General features: G+C 40.0%; 1 protein-coding gene across 1 annotated transcript in view; it reads right to left on the bottom strand.

Annotated features, from left to right (window-relative positions):
• The window catches only part of LOC134528110 (toll-like receptor 3), a 45,378-nt gene that overhangs the window by 3,734 nt on the left and 18,219 nt on the right, over positions 1 to 23,425 (bottom strand). The gene's annotated exons all lie outside the window — the stretch shown is intronic.

Raw genomic sequence — 23,425 nt, 5'->3', positions numbered from 1 at the left:
ACGATTTCAAAACTACTCAAGATATCCGAGTGGGGTATGTTTACGACAAGCATTTAAGAATTAGCTGAGGGCCAAAAAATTTCATTTTGATTTCTGATTAAGTTTTTAAAATGTTAATGGCTAAAAGGAGTGTTTTCATGGTAAATTTTAGGTGGAAAACAACCGGTACAGACTCCTGAAAGCACTCAAGGGACTTGCATTACACCTTTACCTTCATTTATATGCCATATAATGTTAAGGTCATCGCTCAAATTTCACAGTTGTACTATGGATGACGGGAAGACGGTGCGCTTGTCCAGAGCCTGTAAATGATGCTACTGAAAAAAATCAGTCGCGGAGTGAAAGAATACCAGGTAAAGTGTAGCGGATGGATGGACACTTAGTCAAGTAGATCGACTGAGAAATAACATTTATTATTTTCTAGAATTTGTGGACGTGTAGTAGAGTAGAATTTATGTAAACAATTTTATTTGTATAAAATACATTATTTTTCTTGACCTCTTTCATGTTGAATTGATGTGATATGTAAATAAATTGGATTATTTTGCACCGTAAGGACGGGAATCGATGATTCTTTGATGAAGTTAGGAATTTTTCTCCGACTTTCTATAATTACACATTTTTCAAGATGGCGGCCAAGATGACCAACAATATGGCGTACGTCGTGACATTTGCCTATCTGGTAATACTTTACTCTAGCGGGTAAAAATTAAACTAATATTACAGCCGCACCCTCTAATAAACGAAAAGTATATGGCGGATCCAAGATGGCAGCCATGACATAAAACTGGTTGTCATAATATCTGCCATGATAAAAGTGGTGGGAGGACAGTCTGTTGGTGGCCTCAGTGGAGGAGGCCAAAGGTGTATTATGTCGTCATTTGGTTCGTACTAGTAATTCTATGTTGTGCGTTTATTATTAAAATTTTATTTAAAAAAATATATTTTTTATTGTTTTCCTGATTTTCTAGATTAATAATTACGGATTTTCAAAAGTGGAGAAGTGACATTGTAACTCAAAAAAGACGGACCTTTCTAGAAGCCAAGATGGCGAGTTGTGATGTAAGAAGACTAGAAGAAAGAAGACCACAACGAGTTACATTGACGTCGTACCTCCGTGCCTCTGGGTTAAAGCCCGGATCACAGCCCTGTCCGCAGCGCGCCGCGGCTTTGGGAATGACGTCACTTCCGCTCCGTGCGCGCGAGAGCAGTGCGCCGGCCAGTGTTGCCAACCGTAGCCAGTGGCGTAGCGTGCCATCTCGGCGCCTGGGGCGGGAGACCCATTTTGCCGCCCCCATTCTATAGGTGCTTAGTTAAAATTAAATTTCATATGCAATGAGGTACCTTTTATTGAAGTTAAAATAGGATGAGCGGTTTTACAAGCGGATTCTACGGGCCTTATGAGCAGCGAAGTCAGAAATAACTTTGTCAAAATCAATATTGACAGCCAATTCTTGTTCAATCGACAATATAGCCAAGTTTGATAGTCTAGCGGAGCTCATAGTAGATCTAAGGTAATTTTTTATTAGCTTCAACTTTGAAAAACTTCTCTTACAACTTGCAACACTAATCGCCAAAGTCAAATATATACGAATCAAGATGACTATATTTGGAACCAAAATTCCGAGATTCAGTTATTAAATGAACTGGAGGAGCTCCAGTGGTCCTTTACCACTTATATCTTCCTCTGATTCAGAACAGGCAACAACAACAAACTGCTGAAGACGCTTCCGCTCCATCTGAAACTCGTCCTTGTCGATGTCTTCTAATACATGGGAAAGATCACACTCGAACTTGCTGTCCAAAAGTTTCGCTGGCATCAAAAATCCGAACTTGTCCGATATTTCTTGAATTTGCTGGAATCGAGTCGTCATTTCTTGAATGATCTTGTCGAATGATGCGATAATCACTCGACGGATTTCCTGTTCGTGAGACAAAGCTGCATCTTCAGAAGATTCATCGCCATGCATGCGTTTTTTCTTGCGAATTCTTCTCGTTTTGAGTTCGATTCCGAGTTTTTCGCAGAGAGTCTTAGCAAAGTCAATTGCTTCTTGCACGAAACGGTCTCTACTTTCCACTAAGAGGGTTTTCAAAGCGCAGAGTTTCTGAGCACACTTATCCACACTTAGTCCTCGTTGCTGCAGGTAAATCTGTGCGTCATCTACTTCAGGTAGCACTGCAGCCCAAAAGCCAAGAAAAGTTAGGAAGTTAAATGACTGCATGGCTGTCAGGAGAAGACTGGCTCCCGATCTTGTTTCGGAAGTTTGAGATGAATCTGTTAATTGTTCCAGTACCTCAAGAACTACCTCAAACTTATTTTTAAGCATCTTGACAGCTACATGTTGGTAATCGCTGCGCTAGACGGCGTGCGAGCAGAACAGCTGATTGTGTGACGTCAGGTGAGACGGGCGAGCGGAGTCGCCTGGTAGGCCCAGGCGGGCGCGCACGTGAAGTAAAACGCGGGTTGGCCATGGTGATGGTTCCACATCGAAGTAACTGTATACGAGTGTTCCTTTTTGAATATGAACGGGGTTCATATATATATAATTTAGAACGCTTTGGTACGATGACGCGATTGGTTGGTGAGGCGTGTGTGAATATCGCGAGGATTTTCCAAGGATGAATTATTTGCGCCGAAATAAACTCCAAGACGGTATGGCGAAGGATTCGTCATATCCGTACAATTACCTGCAGCTACGGTAACGTATAATGGCAAGGGTTTGCCATTAAAAACATTCGTGAGCAAACGAGTGTATTTGGTGACCAGACATCACGACGCCAAAAAGCCAGTAAGTGCCAGCCGTGCCACTGCCCCGTTGACCCCTTTGACCCCTGGTGCGAAACTATAATTTGTGGATTTTTGGGATTTAAATTAACGGACTAATAAAACTGAAACTGGGATTTTACGTTCAGCGTGTTTCACTCAATCCCTGCCAGACCTAGAAGAAAAAAGGCGTCGACCGTTAGAAAATGACTTAACTGAGAAGGGCTTGTAAACCCATAATTTGTAATTTGCTAAATTTTTGGTATATTTATTTGCATGTTAAGTTGTGTCAATTTTTTGCTAGATTTCGTCTATGTTAATTGGTATTTACAGCGGTGATACGCCCGGTGCGTATCTATTTTTGTATTTGTATTTGTATTAATATGTTCTTATATATTTTTAATGCCTTTTTGGAAATTATATTTAATTTTCGGAGCTCCGAAGTATATGATCAAATTATAATTTTTTGGGGGAATGGTTAAAGTATTTTTTTTAGTATTATTATATAGCTATTTTTTTATAAGGAGTAATAGGTTATGTATTTTATGATGGATGCACCGATTTGTGATGAAACGATTTTATGATAGATATATTTATTAAATGTTGTCATATAAATTTTGCGTCTTTTTAACTTGCTGCCTCCTCTCACTGTTCGCGACCTTATTAGTATTTTTAAGCCTGATATTAGTTTGGGTTTTAAAATTTTTTTGGATTTACCTGCGCTCGCGGTACGGGGCATTATAGGAGTTTTACTGTGTCCCGGTTTGCGGAAGTTGTTTGGTTTGCCCTGGGTTAAGGTCAAACTTTACAGTACAATGCGTAGTACTAAATTCAAAGAGAGGCATCGACACGGGCCGACGCGTGAAACAAAAGATTTTGTATTCGTAATGAACATAATAAGGAGTGTTATCTTTAAAAGATTTGTGCAATGGGAGTGCATGACTTGATGTAAGTTTTTGGACATACGCCATTGCTAAGAACTTTTTCTGTTTGAAGAAAAACTAATAAATAAAATAAATAAATAAAAATACTCAAAAAAAGACAAAAAACACACAAAATTAAGCAAACAATTGCTGTTGTCAACAAGGATATGAACACCACAAAATATTCCGAAACAGGAATATGGTCAGCAAACAAACAAAGAAAAACAAAGAAAAATGTACTAAGAGAACGAAAAAATCCCCACAAATGATGACAACACAAAAATATTGAAACCCAAAATAATTCAGCACAACAGTTGAAGCGAGACAAAAAACATGACAAAACGAAAAGACAAACAAATACAATAGTTTTACCTAAACAGAAACAAGCGACGTTTCGGGAACTGCTATCTGCTCCCGTCCTCAGGCAGAGACGCACATGGTACGGAAACACAGGAGCCAATTACAGACAAGAATAAAGCTTTCGAAGTTAATATCTACAACAGAATGTTGGACAGGATCATTGCAAGCCTTTCCAAAAGATTTGAAGGCCTTAGAGACGTAGCAAACATGTTTTCATTCATGTATCCCTGCCGACTCATGAAACTAAGTAGCAATGATTTACAGAAATCCTGTGAACAGCTGACGAGACATTACGAGCGGGACTTGGACAGTGGCCTCTATTCCGAGCTTCTTTCTTTAAGAAACATCCTGGCTGACAAACTTCCACCAAAATCTAAACCCAAAGATGTAATTCAAATAATTGTAAACAATGACTTGCAGGAAGCTTTCACAGAATCCTTTACGGCATATAAATTGTTATTGACTATTCCAGTTTCAATAGCCTCATGCGAAAGAAGTTTCAGCAAGCTGAAACTCATCAAAAACTACTTGCGATCCACCATTGCCCAAGAACGGTTATCTAGACTGGCAATACTCTCAATAGAAAGTGACATTGCTCGCAACCTATCTTTTGATACAGTTATAGAACAATTTGCCGCTATTAAGACACGTCGCCTGCACTGAAAAAATTTCTCAGTTTATGTATACAGTTCTTCTGCAAAAAGAAATTTTTATTTATATCTTATTTTGTGGTATGATCCATAAAATATTGTCATTGTAAGATTTAAAAATAAGTACAGTGAAGAATGTTAAGTTGGATTTGTTTAAAATAAATTTATTTTCTTGAAGAATATTATTATATGCTAAAAGTATACTGTTTCTGCTTTTGGGACTATTATCACTATTGAAAAAGGGTTAAACGTTGTAAAATATATTTAAAACTTATTTTTTCAATAGGAGAAATTGGGAAATTGTCAACACGTCTATGTTTAAAATTTACACCAAACAACATGGTCAAATTACTGAAGTATTGATATTAAAAATAAAACTTATTGTCTATTATTGATTTTTTTTTCTTCAATCGCCTAATAATGACGTTGTTGAGGGGGGGGGGGGGGGGCGAAATTTTATAACCTCACCCCCCACTTTTTAAGGCTGTGCACGGCACTGATCTTGGACTAAAAAGCAAATGGATATTAATTTATAATAATGCATATTATAAAAATTTATGTGCAATATTAAGTTTTAGCAAATTTTTACAGCTTTATTATTTTGCATCATAAAAGCAATGTTTTTCTACCTCAATAAATAACTTAAAAGAAAATTGGTTAAATGTAGCATAATTTTTCTCAAAATAGCATATTTTTTTCTGAGTTGTAGCATAAATATGTTTCAAAGGGTTGGCAACACTGGCCGCCGGCGTCCTGGTCTCCAGTCCCGTGCGAGCCACCTTCGAGGCTAGACGCGGCCGTGAGACGCTCCATAAACTCGCCGCTATTATCGCTTTTGTTTTATATTCTATAGTGTGTTATCATATCTTTTATCGTTTTCTTTACCGTGTGCTGTTTTAATTTAGAATGTTGAAAAATCCTGTACATAACTCAAAATACCTAACATATCACGATACAAACAAATTATGTCAGGTCTTGTAAAAATGTATTTCTTTCGTATACATTTTACAATCATAATTATTTCCCCAATGAATATGTCTAGGATCTCTCGACCTACTAAATTAAAACAGCAAGCATCCTATACCACAAACTAATTCCATCAGGATCGGATTAATTTGGATACGTGATACGAAACTATTAGTACAAAAATGAAACCTACACCAGTGACATGAAAATCTACAAGTATTTTCCCGAAACAGGGTCTATATTATTTGATTATGAAATAAATTTATGAAAGAAATAAGTGTTCTCTAGCAAAAATGTCATCCCTATTTATTTTTTTGTATAGAATTACTTCGTTAGTTTTGGCTTAATATATAACCTAACAAAATCATGAGTTTCAATATAAGAGTAAAGTTGAAAACACACGGTTTTGAATCGTAAATTGTAATTTTATGTTTTAATACAAAGCAGGTTTGACGTCGAAGTAGTTTCTGGTTAATTTAATTACATCTGTTGCAAGATAAAGTTCGCGGCATATTCCGAATCACAATACAAACAAACAGCTGACTAACATTCTACCAGAAAAAAAACTGTTTTGCAACAAAAGTTACCAAATTCTGGTTTATTTCATTACCAACACACCCATTATTACACCACACGCTTCGTCAGGTTCCGGTTAGCCAACCGCAGGCTAAGTATGGGTCATAATACACCCCTCGTTCGTTAACCGGAGGCTAGCCTAACCTGAGGGCTAGCTACCCTGAAGATTTAGCCGGAGGTCATAATATCGGCCCTAAGTCAGAAACAACATTGAACAAAAAACCTAAATATCAAGTGTAGGAACTTTGTAAAAAAAATTCCCATATATGGTCCTAACTTAATAAATATGAAAGTCTTATAGAATTCTTGCTATTAATTAATACCCTTATCTGAAATCTACAGCAATTGAAAATAATTTGTAAAGAAAACAAACATATGCAAGGGAAAAAGGGATATTTGGCAATAAAAGTCAGAATTCTAACCAGTCAGCTTAAATTACAGGTTTTTTAATTTTATAATACATTAAAAATGTTCTGCCCTAAAATAGTTCTAGTGAAAGTTCATGATTGTGTGTTTTGATGTGTAATTGCTATAAAATAATTTGCACTTGCCTATGATGCTTCTATGATGCAAAAGTGCACTTGATATTTAGCTTTATTCTTGAACTAGCTAGTAACAGCTTTGCTCACACAAGGAATAGACACAAACTTTCATGTGTATAAAATATTTCAGTCAAAACAAAACTGTTTTAAAATGATTTTACAAAATTGGTTATGCATGTGTCACTATAATTTTTTTGTATAGATTAAGGGCCGATATTATGACCTCCGGCTAAATCCTCAGGTTAGCTAGCCTTCAGGTTAGGCTAGCCTCCGGTTAACGAACGAGGGGTGTATTATGACCCATACTTAGCCGGCGGTTGGCTAACCGGAACCTGACGAAGCGTGTGGTGTACTATTGGGTGTGTTGGTAATGAAATAAACCAGAATTTGGTAACTTTTGTTGCAAGACAGTTTTTTTTTCTGGTAGAATGTTAGTCAGCTGTTTGTTTGTATTGTGATTCGGAATGTTTACAGCTGCAGTAAAGAACTATGCCGCGAACTTTATCTTGCAACAGATATAATTAAATTAACCAAAAACTACTTTGACGTCAAACCTGCTTTGTATTAAAACATAAAATTACAATTTACTATTCAAAACCGTGTGTTTTCAACTTTACTCTTGTATTGAAACTCATGATTTTGTTAGGTTATATACTAAGCCAAAACTAACGAAGTAATTCTATACAAACAAGTAAATAGGGATGACATTTTTGCTAGAGAACACTTATTTCTTTCATAAATTTATTTCATAATCAAATAATATAGACCCTGTTTCGGGAAAATACTTGTCGATTTTCATTTCACTGGTGTAGGTTTCATTTTTGTACTAATAGTTTCGTATCACGTATCCAAATTAATCCGATCCTGATGGAATTAGTTTGTGGTATAGGATGCTTGGGATAAACTTGGATACGGGAAACAGAAAAATTCCAGTGCTGTTTTCGTTTTTCACTTGCGTGGCAGGTAGAAAATAAGTACCTAAAGGTTTGTAAGATAGGGAAGGGATAATTGGGTAACATTTATTTTCACATTCAATTGTATTCATTGAATTAGAACCACGTCTGAAGTCGTATGAAGTGCATTTCATTCCCGGCATATGTCCACTGTATTACGAATAAAAATTCACAGATACAACTTCCACGAAAACGCACATTTTATAGGTAATAATAACCCTTGTTTTGCAATTTTAAAATTCACTTATTTACACATATTCTTAAGCAGGAACATTTAAGTTTATATACATTGCATACGTTTATGTACTTCGTGAACAATTATTAGTCAAATAATAATACACGACTCGACGAGAATAGAAAAGCGTGACTACACTTTCATGCCATGTAATTTTTAATAAAACTTTGACGAATACGGCGAAGCATTTTATATTTAGTAATAAATTATTCCATCGCATCCTGCAAATATTCAATAGAATTCCTCAAATAGTAATCATCACTATCAAAAACTAGCCTCGCCTGATACATCGCCATTTTATTTTCTGTTGCTTAGCCTCCGGTTATGCAGCTAGCGGCCGGTTCATCCACCCGCTAGGATAGCCGGGACTTTAACTGGTAGGTAGACGTTAACAGGGAGTCATAAAACCGAAATAAGAGCTAGCCTGCGGTTAAATTTTAGCCGGAACTTTAGCCGGGGGTCATAAAACCGGCCCTTAGTATTTGATTTCCTAATTCCCTATTTAGTGTGATCGAGGATAATTATATTAAAATTACCAGGCCGAATTTTAATGCGAAGTTTTTGGAAAACGTTGTGAAACGTTTGTGACTCAAAAAGGACGGAGAATAGGTACTTGGCCAAAGAGGTATAAAGAGATCAATTTGCGATGTACGTTGCTCGGCTCGTTTTCATTCTCCTCTTTGTGTGATGATTCGTCCCCCACAAAAAAAGAAAAAAGAAAGAACCGAGAGAGATTGATGAACAAAAAAATGACAGAGAGTGTGCGCATGCGCTTGTTTCAGAAAATATATATAAGTATCCTTTACAGTCATCTGTGAGTGCCTTGAATGTTATTTGCTACCAGCGCGCTCGCGTTCCTCCTTGTTCAACCAGCAGCGTAAAGAGCGCTGTTGAGACAGTCCCTGCATTTCCCGCATAGATAGCACTACCTGTAATGAATTTCATATTTCGTTCAGAGATTTGGCGTGTTGAAAATGGCAGAATTGTTTGAGGAAACAGTAGCAATCACAGAAATTTTTTTAAATGGATAAATTGTCTTTTTTTATTTAACTAATACTCACATACTTGTCCAAAATATGTTTTTTTTTTTTTTAAGTTATGTTCTTACTTTGTTATTTTTATTATTGAATAGCACCATGGTTCATCTTCCCCCAATAAAGAATTTAATTCCGAAAAAATCCCCACCCCCCCCCCCCCTTTTTTTACTTTTCGTTTCGAGTCAAATAAGCCCTTGATTCTGAAGAACTAGCAATTATGAAAATACTCGTACAATAGTGTTTAATTACTCAAACAGCCTATATGACTGGTTGACGCAAGTTCGGTTGACGTGGTTGATCGTATAAGTTCAATACATTCAACTTGCAACAACCACCAAACCCCCAAAAACTTCATGAACCCCAATCGATCGCCTACCGAGTCAAACTATGTCACTATAAACTGCTAGCCTTGATCTGCCACTGACATCAACCGTTAGTACCAACACCAAAACCAACCGTCCCTTCTGACATTCTGGATCATTCGCCTGTCAAGGGAGCTTGGAGAAGAACGCAAAGGAACTATTCGGCAATTTTTGTTTTCCGGAAACCTCCTTGGTGAGTGAGTGTTTTAGTCATTGTGGTAAGAAGTTAGGTGTGTGTGTGTGTGTATGTGTGTGTGTGTGTGTGTATTGAAAATGCCCATCTTACCAATGTCAGCATCAGATGTGAACGCAAGTATCTCATGCAGTCAGTAGGGTAGGTTGAGGCGATGATTCATTGGAGCATAATGAAAAGTGCAACGCTCTATAACCCGGGGGGGGGGGGGGAAGGGGAAATATTGAGCACCCCACTCCACACTCTCGGGCAAAGCGTTCGGGAAGCAACGTTGCAGTTATGGAAATTTGTATTACTTTGCCGACACACTGTGACTCACTCGTCCTGCTGATCGCCACTCCTCACTGTAAACACGGCGACAAACTTACTCGGGCCGTCTACAAGCTGCACATTTAGTAGACATGATTATGCAGTATGTATATTAAAGAATGCCCCAATTATAAATTTTAGTATTATCAGCTGTAAGCGTTGTAGAGAGTTGGTTCAATTAAAGAGTAACTCAAACAGTTTTAGATAAGCGCATGCTTACAGCGCCAACTACGTAAAATGGCGATTCCTGAGCATAATTGGTAGAGGGTGAACCTGTAAACTTTATTTGGCAACAGGATGGAGCCCTCCCTGTTGTAATCTCTTTGTACGAGAGTGGTTTAACGTCAAAGCCCGTGACCGTTGGATTGATTGTAATGGTCGACTCGACAAAGCGCTTTCTAGTTGGCCTCTACGTTCACCTGACATAACGCCATGCGATTTTTTTTCCTTATGGGATTTATAAAATATAGTGTATACATTACGCCGCTACCTAATGATTTCCCAGAATTTTGACACAGAATTCGGTAGGCTATTGCTTCCATAACTCCGGACTTTCTAACCAAAGTGCGGGAAGAATTGTACTGTAGGTTGGATGTGTGCCATGTAACTAAAGGTGCGCATATTGAACATTTGTAAGAAAAACTAGGTTAGTTTACCATCGATTAGATGTACGATTTGTTTTAAATAGTCAAAATTAAACTGTTATAATATGCAATTGAAACTGGGACATTCTTTTATGGACATTCTGTATTCAGTATTTTGCTGTATACTTTTTTATTGTTTGGTTTTATCGTTAAAATGGATTATTAAAGTGTGAAGTTTAACTTATTCGCGTGTGGCGATCACGCACTTATTTTATTTTCTGGCGAAACGGACTGCGAATACGTTCAGCAGTTTGCTGTTTAAACGTCAACAGTATTTCGAACATCCTGCAGAATGGTCCTGGTCCTCTGGCTACGTGTTCAGATTACGATGACTGTGTCATGTGCATTTAATGTTATGTTAGAAGGTCATACACTCACTCGCATGATGCGAGTCAGCAGCTGCGAAGTTATTCTCGGCGCAGTTAAGACCGAAGTTAACGTCGCGAGATTTCGCAGACTGCCGCCACGTGTCGCCGGGTCGTGTGAAGTGAGTTGGCAGCACTGCTGTGTTGGCGCTGACACTTGTTCACACTTGCTCCGTCGCGCGACAAGCGCGCCTCCGTTCGCCGCGCGCTGTTAAACCGTGCGAACCGCACACACGTGCAGACGCAAGCTTAGTTAACCTTGTGGCCTATGTCGTGTGAATTCATGTTTTACGTGCATTGAATGCGTGAATATGGTAATAAATTTATCATCTCACCCTTCCCCACCTACCCATGGCACCAACCACCCACAAGATTTTTGAAGTGAAAACTTATTTAGCCGCGTTGAGCGATTTTTATAGTTAATTATTATTATTTTGTTTAAAAAATAAGTATATTTTTTTAAAGTTTTCATTTTTGTCGGTAGTCTCCATGACTGTCTTTTTTTTCTAAGTTAAAATTAAGGTAGAAATCATTTTTTTAAATCTAAATTACGTCATTTACTGGTGCTTTTAAACTAATTTGATCAATTTTGTGAGATACACACATTTATTTTTAAAAGGCTCGTGAGTGCTAAATAGCGAAATTTTAAAACCATGTTGAGAATTTTTTCAGTTATTTTTATGGACGTTTGTGGAAATTTTGGCGGCCGTGACGTCAAAACTCGAAATGGTGATCGGTCATTGCCTCGCTTCCTGCTTCCCAATCTAAATCCTGCGCCAAATTCACGCCACTCGCGATGGAAGGTATCGTGCATGCTCCGATAGCGATTCCCGACAGAACTGCGGCGTCACTAAAGTTGCGTTTGTTTCGGGGATTCATTTCACTCCAGTCTGCTCAACTTGACTTTTTTTTTTTTCAGAGAGCCCATCGGTCGGTAACATAGTTCCATAACTCAGGTAGAATTTGATACTTCGAGTGAAATTTGAATCCTAGATTCCAATTTTACCTAGAAACTGAAAGATTCAAATAAAAATTTTTTTAATAAATTACAAAAATTATGAATTCTTTTTTCATTCTCTTTTCTTAAGACAAATATTTATAAATATAACTTAAATTAAGACGTACATACTTTGGCGCGTTACGCGTGATTGGTCCACACTTCTTCTCCTTGTTCATAACTGCCTCAGGGTCGTCAAGACAGTGTCAAGAGCAGCACTGTAGTCCGATCAACAACGCGAAACAGATGCACATGGTTCTTCGAGTCTACTTTTCTACCCATTAGAGCCGGGAAATTTTCGTGGCTCTGGCAAAGACTGACGAGTGAAAACCTCGAGCCCGGATATAAAAAAAATAGATACGCGGAGATAAAAAAAAAATAGATGTGTGTACTTTATGTACGAGCGTTAGAAGTTATACTTACTTGGCGTAGTAAATTTATAACTATAATTTTACTTGCAAATAATTAATAGGAATAAAATCATAAAATAACAGGAGTGATATAAATACGGTTGATAAAGAGTAGATGTATTTGGTTCGTTATGGAACAGGGGAAGAGGGAGGGGGATCGGGGAACAAGTAGATGGAAATGGCCAATTCAAGAACAGGCCCAGGATCCAGGATCCGGCGGCCATCTTGGATTATGTCATCTCATCGGCGGACATATTGGATGACGTCATATAATCCATGCTAATCTGTATGCCAATCTATGCTAATCCGTATGCTAATCCGGATGCCAATCCTTGCCAATCCATTCCAATCTATGCTAATCCAAGCCAATCTAAGCTAATCCATATGCTAATCCATGCTAATCCATCCGCCATTTTGGTTTTCTAGAAATTTCCACCAACTTCGAATCGTGACGTCACTGTTGCACTTTTCGTCACGGTCGCCATCTTGGATTCGAATTTTTTTTCGAACTTCAACTTTTCGAAATTCGATGAAAACATCAGCCGCCATCTTGTTTTCGTCTGCTGGAGGCCACCATCTTGTGACGTCATATAGTTCTGTTGGTCGCCACCAGGTAGCAGCAGGGATTATTTTATTTTTTAACTAAAATATTCTTAGTGCCGGGGCTAGGATTCGATCCATGGCACGTGAAAATGTCGAGGAAGTCGAGGTTAGAAAGCAGGCACCTTACCAACCAGACCACGAGACAAGTTGGGATATAGTGGAATAAATAATCTATATATGCTACATACTGACGACAAGTTTATGATAAAAGAGGGTAGGGGTTTTTTGCCTTCCTTAATGCATACCTAAGGTGCCACATTTGAAATTAAAATTATTATACCGCCGCCATCTTTAATTTCAGCACAAACTACCAGATGGTGCCAAATTCAAATATTAGTTAGGGAGTCGGCAGACAAGTGTCGCATGCCGCCATCTTGGTTTTCAAGTTGGCTGGTAGATGTCGCTAGTATCATGCGCCAAATTCAAAAATTAGTTGCCAGAGGCGCCGCCATCTTGGTTCTCAAGTTGGCTGGTAGATGTCGCTAGTATCATGCGCCAAATTCAAAAATTAGTTGCCAGAGGCGCCGCCATCTTGAATCTCAAGTTGGCTGGTAGATGTCGCTAGTATCGCGCACCAAATTAAAAAATTAGTTGCCAGAGGTGCCGCAATCTTGGTTCACAAGTTGGCTGGTTGATGTCGCTAATATCGCGCGCCAAATTCAAATATTAGTTGTCAGAGGTGCCGCCATCTTAATTTTCAAGTTGGTTGGTAGATGGTGCCACCATCGCCATCTTTAGTTCATAGTGTTGCTACCAGAGCATGCCACCATCGCCATCTTTAATTCTTAAAGTTACCGCCAGAGTGCGCCAAATTCAAATTTTAAAAAAACTAGTTGGTAGATAGTGTCACTAGCCTCCGATATAGCCGTGAGGGACCGTGTGGATGCCGTCTTCACAGATTAAACGTTTGTCATCCTTCCACTTTATGGCTAGCTTATTGCTGTATTCGCTGTACAGCACATGCTTTCTCGACTGTATGGCTCTAACACCTGCCCTCCTTGTGGGGCGGTCCTGCAGGGCATCCACGTAATCACCGAATGTGATGTGGTTTTTGACCACACAATGCTGGATGCCCTTAGCCTTCTTCTCGACCTTGCCACCGCACCTGTATGCATAAAGTTTGGCCCGTAGACTGACAAACTCGCTCATTACTTCTCCCCCACATTCATCTTTGAATTTGCCAACAACTTTCTTGTTGATGGGGGAGAAGCATGGGTGGTCAGGAGGGTAGCAGCTGGTGTCGAATTCTGACATGAACTTAGGATCGGCTCTTAGATCATGGTAGAAGTCCTGTGTTTGAATCTCATACACAAAGCTGTCTGTATCCATATATGCCAGATGAATATTTTCCTGATATTTTGGTTTCATAGTATTATAGAGGAAGTCGTACATGAGTGATTATGATAGATCAAGTACTGCGAGCCCGACATAGATCGGCTTGTCGAAAATGATGGTCTCATGGTTCAGGTGGACAAGATACAAGTTTGGCTCATACATCGTGCGGTCCTTGAAGGACGAACGAAACACCAACTTCTAAAAACGCTTCTCGGAGCACACACACTCCATTTTGAGCCTCCGTCTCTTGTTCTTCATTAGTTTGCCAAATGTCGAGTTCACAACGATCTTGAAGAACTCCTTCTCGAACTCGTTGGCTGCTGCTTTGCGCTTGTTGGTGTTCAACCGAATATAGGGCTACAACCATGCCGACTGCTCAAACTGAAGAACTTTATGGATTCTTATGATTTTTAGACCATGCGATACTGCCTGCTGTAGGTTTTTATAGTGAACGATGTAGTGCTCTTTATTTTCCAGCGTTGTCATCAGCTTTTATTGCTTTGAGCCGGGCGGACACTGATTCACGGGAAGAAATGGCAGGTCTATGTGACTTTCATGGAGTTCGAGAGGGTACTCCACATCACACTCGATAATGTAGCCTGTGGGGGAATTTTCCAGAATAGACATGTCATCAATTGATTTGGCTGTCCATTGGAAATGGGGAGCGGCAGAGACATCGCCCACCCGTACAAGTTGTTTGCATCAATGTACTCCAGGAATGTGTATGGCTTGGAAGCATCGTGTGTTTAGGCGTTATTGGCTACGCAATGACGTTTAATGCTCTGCGCTACACCACCGCGAATACCAGCCTCCACAAACATATACATGTTGTAATCTGTAAGTAGCTCTAGCTGTACACCTGTGGTTCGAAGCATCGCGTCGAAAGCGAACCCAGGACAAGAAATGTAGTGAGACGGATCTAAATTATATGTTTCCAAGCGAAGACTGCAAAAAATCTCAAATACGTCCGCCAAAATCAGGACATCCGTCTCAGGTACAAGTCAGCGTACTCCTCCAAAGTAGCACACTGAAACTTGTCCCAGACATTTTGTGCGTGAGCGTAATCCGCCTCAGAAATCCCAGAATCAGTAAGAATATTGTAGAAATCATCGATGGGTGGAAGACAAGTATCATCCAGCCGAGCAAAAGAATCAACGAAGTCGTATGGGAATACTCCCTTGCGGGTAACCAACCCCAACTCATCAGGAGCGAAAAACTCAGCAGTACTTATAAACTAGTCTGCAGGCATGAACTCGGGGAGCGAAGCGAGACCCCGACTCATAAAACGGAACATATCGAAAAACTGAATGCTGAACTTATCATGTAACATCTTGTAAAAAGTTATCAGCTTCTCCTCTGAATTCGGAATGATGAAGATGTCTTTACTATCATACCCCAACTTCTTGATAATGAAGTTCTGATCGTATGCTAGGTTGTGGAAGAATACAATAATCTTTTTTGGTCTGCGCCTGAGAAGGTTGCAGACATTACATGCAGGCCCAATAAATTCGCCGGTGAAGTGATTGTGGTCACGAACTTTCTTAACAGCCCCTCTAAACTTTCCCCCACAGTAGCAACAACACCTTGCTTGCAGAAAAGCAGTGTTTTGTGCATGTGTGAGCGAAGTCATAGTAACAGATGTAGAAAATATTTTCTGTACATCATTTCCAATCTCCACAATGCGGGATATGAATTTATCTTCTGCATCACACCCTCTGTATACTTCAGGTTGTGAAGGAAGTGCAGAAGTGAGGTGTGCTGGAATGACTGTATTATCTGCTTTTACATAAATGCAGTAGCTGTACGCTTTATGCTTTTGGTACTGCAGCATGTATGATTCATCAGGATTCGGGTGATACGTATGGATTTTCTCTAGAATAGCTTCAAAGTCGCAATATACCACGATGGGCATCTTATCAGCATGATGGAAGTTTTTGAACTTCAGAACAGGAGGCAAGCCGTTTTTGATCGGGCGATGGCATCTCCATCCTAACAGCAGCATGCTGTTTGCAGAGCTCACTGTGTTTTGCCAAACACTGAAGACCAGTGAGCCCACTAACCCTTTCTCTATCATCATAATGCTTGAAGCATCTTTTACAAATGTGGATAGTGTCATTATGAGTAGTGAGTTGGGACAGAATCAATGCTGAAAAATTAGTTATGTAGGTGAAATGGGACGAATTTTCATTAACCAAGAGCAGAAGATCGAAATCATGTTCTTTTTCTTCAGGAGCGACTCGTGCAGGGACAATGTTCTGGTTCTCATCGATACTGTAGATGTTTATTGAGACTCCAGGGTTCTGTTTTTCGAACAGTGGTATTTGTTTGATTGGAGTAGGAAACTCGATGTTGTTGAAGTTGAATTTCTCTTCCAAGTCATGGTAATGCTGGTTGACATGTTCAGGATGCTCACCTTCCACGTACTTCACAAGAATCGACCACTTAAAGCACATGTGGTCTTCGAGGTTCTGTGGATTGATCACCACATGTTTTGTTTCGATGCATGCATGTAGCTCGATGTAGGAGCTGGCACGGAGTGGATCGAGCTTGTTCATTCGGAGTTGAAGTCGCTTAACAGCCGACAAAGTCCATCCGGACCCCTTCCCCATGTAGTCTTCCTCCTCCTTGCAGATCTTAGAGATGGACTCGGTAACTACCTCCTCCACCTCATGAACTGCGTAGAGGAGGGCAATTCATGGTTTTGAAGGCCCTCTTGTCTTCACTGGTATCTACTGGTTTTTCGTAGTCGCACTCGAGCACAATATTAAACTTCAGCGGTCCGTTCTCTTCAATCTCCTCCACAAGTTGGTTTATTATTTTGTCCTTGATGGAGTTCAGGTACGTACAAATGTCCTTGGCAGAACTTGACGTATTTACAGCAACGTAAGTCTTCAAGTTGCCCTTGAATCCCACTTCGGCGGTGATGAAGCTGTGGGTATTGGCCAAACCCATGCTGGTCACCACCTTTGTTTGGCTGGTCGATGGTTTAGGCAGTACTGCTAGCTTAACTGCTACCATCTTCTGCTTCTTTGTTGGAGGCGGAGCAGACCCCTTGCACACCTTGATGTGGGCTTTCAATTAGTCAGCCCTGGCGAACTCCTTGGCACAGTTGTCGCAGGTATGTGCTATGCGGTTTGGGTTGAGGCCACATGCCGACTTCTCATGACGTCTAGCAAAATCAGCACGGGCGAAGACCTTATAGCAGAAACTGCACCGCATGCCTGATGTCGTGGTGACAGCTTCAGCACATGTTGACAGGTGCTGCTGCATCTTGTCGCTGCGTGCGTCCATCTTACCACACAGATGACACAGCTGGAAGTCACGCTGCATGTAGTCAGCACACTGATGTTCGTGACGGTAGCGGTTTTGATGCAGAAGATAAATTCATATCCCGCATTGTGGAGATTGGACATGATGTACAGAAAATATTTTCTACATCTGTTACTATGACTCCGCTCACACATGCACAAAACACTGCTTTTCTGCAAGCAAGGTGTTGTTGCTACTGTGGGGGAAAGTTTGGAGGGGCTGTAAAGAAAGTTCGTGACCACAATCAATTCACCGGAGAATTTATTGGGCCTGCATGTAATGTCTGCAACCTTCTCAGGCGCAGACCAAAAAAGATTATTGTGTTCTTCCACAACCTAGCATACGATCAGAACTTCATTATCAGGAAGTTGGGGTATGATAGTAAAGACATCTTCATCATTCCGAATTCAGAGAAGAAGCTGATAACTTATTCCAAGATGTTACATGATAAGTTCAGCATTCAGTTTTTCGATATGTTCCGTTTTATGAGTCGGGGTCTCGCTTCGCTCCCCGAGTTCTTGCCTGCAGACTAGTTTATAAGTACTGCTGAGTTTTTCGCTCCTGATGAGTTGGGGTTGGTTACCCGCAAGGGAGTATTCCCATACGACTTCGTTGATTCTTTTGCTCGGCTGTATGATACTTGTCTTCCACCCATCGATGATTTCTACAATATTCTTACTGATTCTGGGATTTCTGAGGCAGATTACGCTCACGCACAAAATGTCTGGGACAAGTTTCAGTGTGCTACTTTGGGGGAGTACGCTGACTTGTACCTGAGACGGATGTCCTGATTTTGGCGGACGTATTTGAGATTTTTTGCAGTCTTCGCTTGGGAACATATAGTTTAGATCCATCTCACTACATTTCTTGTCCTGGGTTCGCTTTCGACGCGATTCTTCGAACCACAGGTGTACAGCTAGAGCTACTTACAGATTATGACATGTATATGTTTGCGGAGGCTGGTATTCGCGGTGGTGTAGCGCAGAGCATTAAACGTCATTGCGTAGCCAATAACGCCTAAACACACGATGCTTCCAAGCTATACACATTCCTGGAGTACATTGATGCAAACAACTTGTACGGGTGGGCGATGTCTCTGCCGCTCCCCATTCGTCATTTCCAATGGACAGCCAAATCAATTGATGACATGTCTATTCCGGAAAATTCCCCCACAGGCTACATTATCGAATGTGATGTGGAGTATCCTCTCGAACTCCATGAAAGTCACAAAGACCTGCCATTTCTTCCCGTGAATCAGTGTCCGCCCGGCTCAAAGCAATAAAAGCTGATGACAACGCTGGAAAATAAAGAGCACTACATCGTTCACTATAAAAACCTACAGCAGGCAGTATCGCATGGTCTAAAATTCATAAGAATCCATAAAGTTCTTCAGTTTGAGCAGTCGGCATGGTTGTAGCCCTATATTCGGTTGAACACCAACAAGCACAAAGCAGCAGCCAACGAGTTCGAGGAGTTCTTCAAGATCGTTGTGAACTCGACATTTGGCAAACTAATGGAGAACAAGGGATGGAGGCTCAAAATGGAGTGTGTGTGCTCCAAGAAGCATTTTTAGAAGTTGGTGTTTCGTTCGTCCTTCAAGGACTGCACGATGTATGAGCCAAACTTGTATCTTGTCCACCTGAACCATGAGACCATCATTTTCGACAAGCCGATCTATGCCGGTCTCGCAGTACTTGATGTATAAAAAACACTCATGTACGACTTCCACTATAATACTATGAAACCAAAATATCAGGAAAATATTTATCTGGCATATATGGATACAGACAGCTTTGTGTATGAGATTCAAACACAGGACTTCTACCATGATCTAAGAGCCGATCCTAAGTTCATGTCAGAATTCGACACCAGCTGCTACCCTCCTGACCACCCATGCTTCTCCCCCATCAACAAGAAAGTTGTTGGCAATTTCAAAGATGAATGTGGGGGAGAAGTAATGAGCGAGTTTTTCAGTCTGCAGGCCAAACTCTATGCATACAGGTGCGGTGGCAAGGTCGAGAAGAAGGCTAAGGGCATCCAGCGTTGTGTGGTCAAAAACCACATCACATTCGGTGATTACGTGGAGGCCCTTCAAGACCGCCCCACAAGGAGGGCAGGTGTTAGAGCCATACGGTCGAGAAAGCATGTGTTGTACAGCGAATACAGCAATAAGCTAGCCATAACGTGGGAGGATGACAAACGTTTTATCTGTGAAGACGGCATCTGCATGGTCCCTCACGGCTATATCGGAGGCTACGAATAATTAATTTTTCTGTAAATAGTTTTTGTTATAAATAGTTTGGTAGTTTGGTTTCTGTTTCCATTCGTCATATAGTTTCCATTTTTTGTTTTATAGTTTTCATTTTGTTGTATATTTTCCGTTTTTGGTGTATAGTTGCCATTTTTGGTGTATAGTTTCTGTTTTTTTTTGTTTAATAGAGTCCGTTTTCGTCGTATAGTTTCTTTTTTTTTGTTGTATAGTTTCTGTTTTTGTTGTATAGTTTCAGTTTTTGTTGTATAGTTTCTGTTTCAGTTTATGTTCTTAATTTAATAAATAAGATTTTACCTACATATTACTTATTATTTTTTAATTGTTATAACCTATATCCCCCAAGGTACCGATACTTATAAATGTCTTAGAGAATGGTAAAATGTAATTATACGCAGACAATCAGTCATAGAGGTAGGATGTGTACGAGTATATTAATTAGCATCGTCAGATACCCAGGTGGCTGTGACGGCAACGGAGAACTTGGTGAATACATGCTACCGACTTGTATCGTCTTGTCCTCCGACTTGTCTCGACTGTCTAGACTTTCTTTGACTAGACTTGTCTCGACTGTCTAGACTTTCTTTGACTAGACTTGTCTCGACTCGTTCTCGACTTGTCTCGACTGACTACATAACAATTGTAGGTTATTTACCTAAAAGGTATATACAGTTAAACGAGTAATCCCCTATAAGCATACATTCAGGGACTTTGACAATGAAAATTCTCGTGTGTGAGTCTGTTGCACATAAGGGTACGTATACTTTGACGCATCATGCCACACCTCTCCGGCCAATATGGTTGCTAGTGACACTATCTACCAACTAGTTTTTTTTTTAAATTTGAATTTGGCGCACTCTGGCGGTAACTTTAAGAATTAAAGATGGCGACGGTGACATGCTCTGGTAGCAACACTAGGAACTAAAGATGGCGAGGGGGCGTCATCTGGTATCGATTATACGAACTAAAAGATGGCGACGGTGGCACCATCTACCAACCAACTTGAGAACCAAGATGGCGGCGCCTCTGGCAACTAATTTTTGAATTTGGTGCGCGATACTAGCGACTTCTACCAGCCAACTTGAGAACCTAGATGGCGGCGCCTCTTGCAACTAATTTTTGAATTTGGCGTGCGATACTAGCGACATCTACCAGCCAACTTGAGCACCAATTTGGCGGCGCCTCTGGCAAATAATATTTGAATTTGGCGCATGATACCAGCGACATCTACCAGCCAACTTGAAAACCAAGATGGCGGCATGCGACACCTGTCTGCCGACTGCCTAACTAATATTTGAATTTGGCACCATCTGGTAGTCTGTGCTGAAATTAAAGATGGCGGTGGTATAATAATTTTAATTTTAAATGTGGCGCCTTAGGTATGCATTAAGGAAGGCAAAAACCCCCTCTCCCCTTTTATCATAAACTTGTTGTCAGTACGTAGCATATATAGATTATTTATTCCACTATATCCCAACTGGTCTCGTGGTCTGCTTGGTAAGGTGCCTGCTTTCTAACCTCGACGTCCTCGACGTTTTCACATCCCATGGATCGAATGCCAGCCCCGGCACTGAGAATATTTTAGTTAAAGAAAAAAATAAAATAATCCCTGCTGCTACCTGGTGGCGACCAACAGAAATATATGACGTCACAAGATGGTGGCCTCCAGCAGACTAAAACAAGATGGCGGCTGATGTTTTCATCGAATTTCAAAAAATTGAAGTTCGAAAAAAAAATTCGAATCCAAGATGGCGACCGTGACGAAAAGTGCAACAGTGACGTCACGATTTGAAGTTGGTGGAAATTTCTAGAAAGCCAAAATGGCGGATGGATTAGCATGGATTAGCATATGGATTAGCATAGATTGGCATGGATTAGCATAGATTGGCATACGGATTAGCATGGATTGGCATACGGATTGGCATATAGATTGGCATGGAAAAGCATACAGATTATCATAGATTGGCATGGATTAGCCTACGTATTAGCATAGATTGGCATACGGATTGGCATGGATTAAATGATGTCATCCAAGATGGCCGCCGATGACGTAATCCAAGATGGCCGCCGGATCCTGGATCCTGCGCCTGTCCTTGAATCGGCCATTTCCATCTACTTGTTCCCCGATTCCCCTCCCTCCTCCCCTGTCCCAGAACGAACCAAATACATCTACTATAAAGTATAAATTCAATCAAATTTAAAAAAACAAACAACTACTCAGTTTTCAACTTTTATACAATAATGTGTATAAAATTGTTTACTTAAGTCTAATAATAGAGGTATAATTTAAATAATAATGAAAACCAATATCTATGCTGAATGTTTATTCAAATTTCATAATTTTAATTATTTATTAAATAAAAATGTTATAATTTTTATTGCAAATAAATTATGCATACGGTAACATAACTTAACTTGTATAAATACACTTGAAAATTATTATAAACACAATTTCGTATCACTAAAATTCAAAATAATTAATGTTTTCAATTATATAAATAACTATTTCATATTAATCACTAAAGTATATGATTTAAAAACACGTATATAATTTTTATTTGTATGTACACATTTTTTTGTATGTGTTTTTTTTTTCCATCCCTTGAACATATCGATGCATGGTACGCGCGCATCAAAAAAAAATTTACTTATCATTTTTTTTTTTTCATAACGCTTACAAAGTATAACTCGGAAAACACTCGGGCAGGGTGGAAGAGCCAGCCGGTGTGCCGTCCGGAAATACGGCGGCCTGGATGAATGACCCATTGCCCCCCGCGTGGACCAGAGTCCCAGCGCGCCTATTTTTACAAAGCGGAGCCCGCGTCCTGGCGAGGGAGGACCAAGAAGGCAATTTTGGGAAAGAGGGGCGGGGCGGGAGAGCTGTTGGAAAGGAGGGGGAGGGGGAACATTGTAATGTTCCTATATGAATCGAAACGTCGTACATTTATTTAACACTTTAAACAAATATATTTTATATTACATTATTACTAGAGACCGAAAAAAAAAAATCGCGGGGTCCAGTGATCTCTAGGATATCTTCCACGATCCTCTGAACACTCGGGCAAATGCCACCCGTTCATTGGCTGCTGACTTGCGAGTCATCTCGACCGGGTGGCCTGTAATTAGATACTTCTGTGATCGAGGATGTCTCTAATTGATTGGCCCACACTCCTCCAGATAGAAAGTGAGCCAGTGCCAGAAGCAGCACGAAGGTATAATTATTTGAATGTTAGGGTATATCACGAAATGAATCCGCGAATTTTTTCTGTCTTTAAATATTGCATATTATGATATATATATTATATATAATTTATTTTAATGAACATAAAATAATGTGCTTGAATACCTTCTTGTTTAAGGTTTTATGTTATTTTGTTTTAAGTATTTTGAAAAGGAAAAAAAAAATATATTTTTTAAAAGTGCCTTTCATTTCGGGGATAACCTATTACTTATCTACCCATGGATCAGCTCCCTGAATCCAGGGCTTTGCCCAAGATGGCCCATTCCCGTGCTGACCTCGTGAGAGCGATTTCTGAAAATGGCAGGAACTGGAAAAAAAAAATCGCGTGTAATTGGCCGGTATGTACAGGCACGAGGAGTTTTCAAGAACCATTGGGCGGAGC

This window comes from Bacillus rossius, chromosome 1, assembly GCF_032445375.1.
Source record: "Bacillus rossius redtenbacheri isolate Brsri chromosome 1, Brsri_v3, whole genome shotgun sequence".
Taxonomy (NCBI): domain Eukaryota; kingdom Metazoa; phylum Arthropoda; class Insecta; order Phasmatodea; family Bacillidae; genus Bacillus; species Bacillus rossius.
The sequence above is the reverse complement of the archived record's forward strand: the minus strand, read 5'-3'. Positions and strand labels throughout refer to the sequence as shown.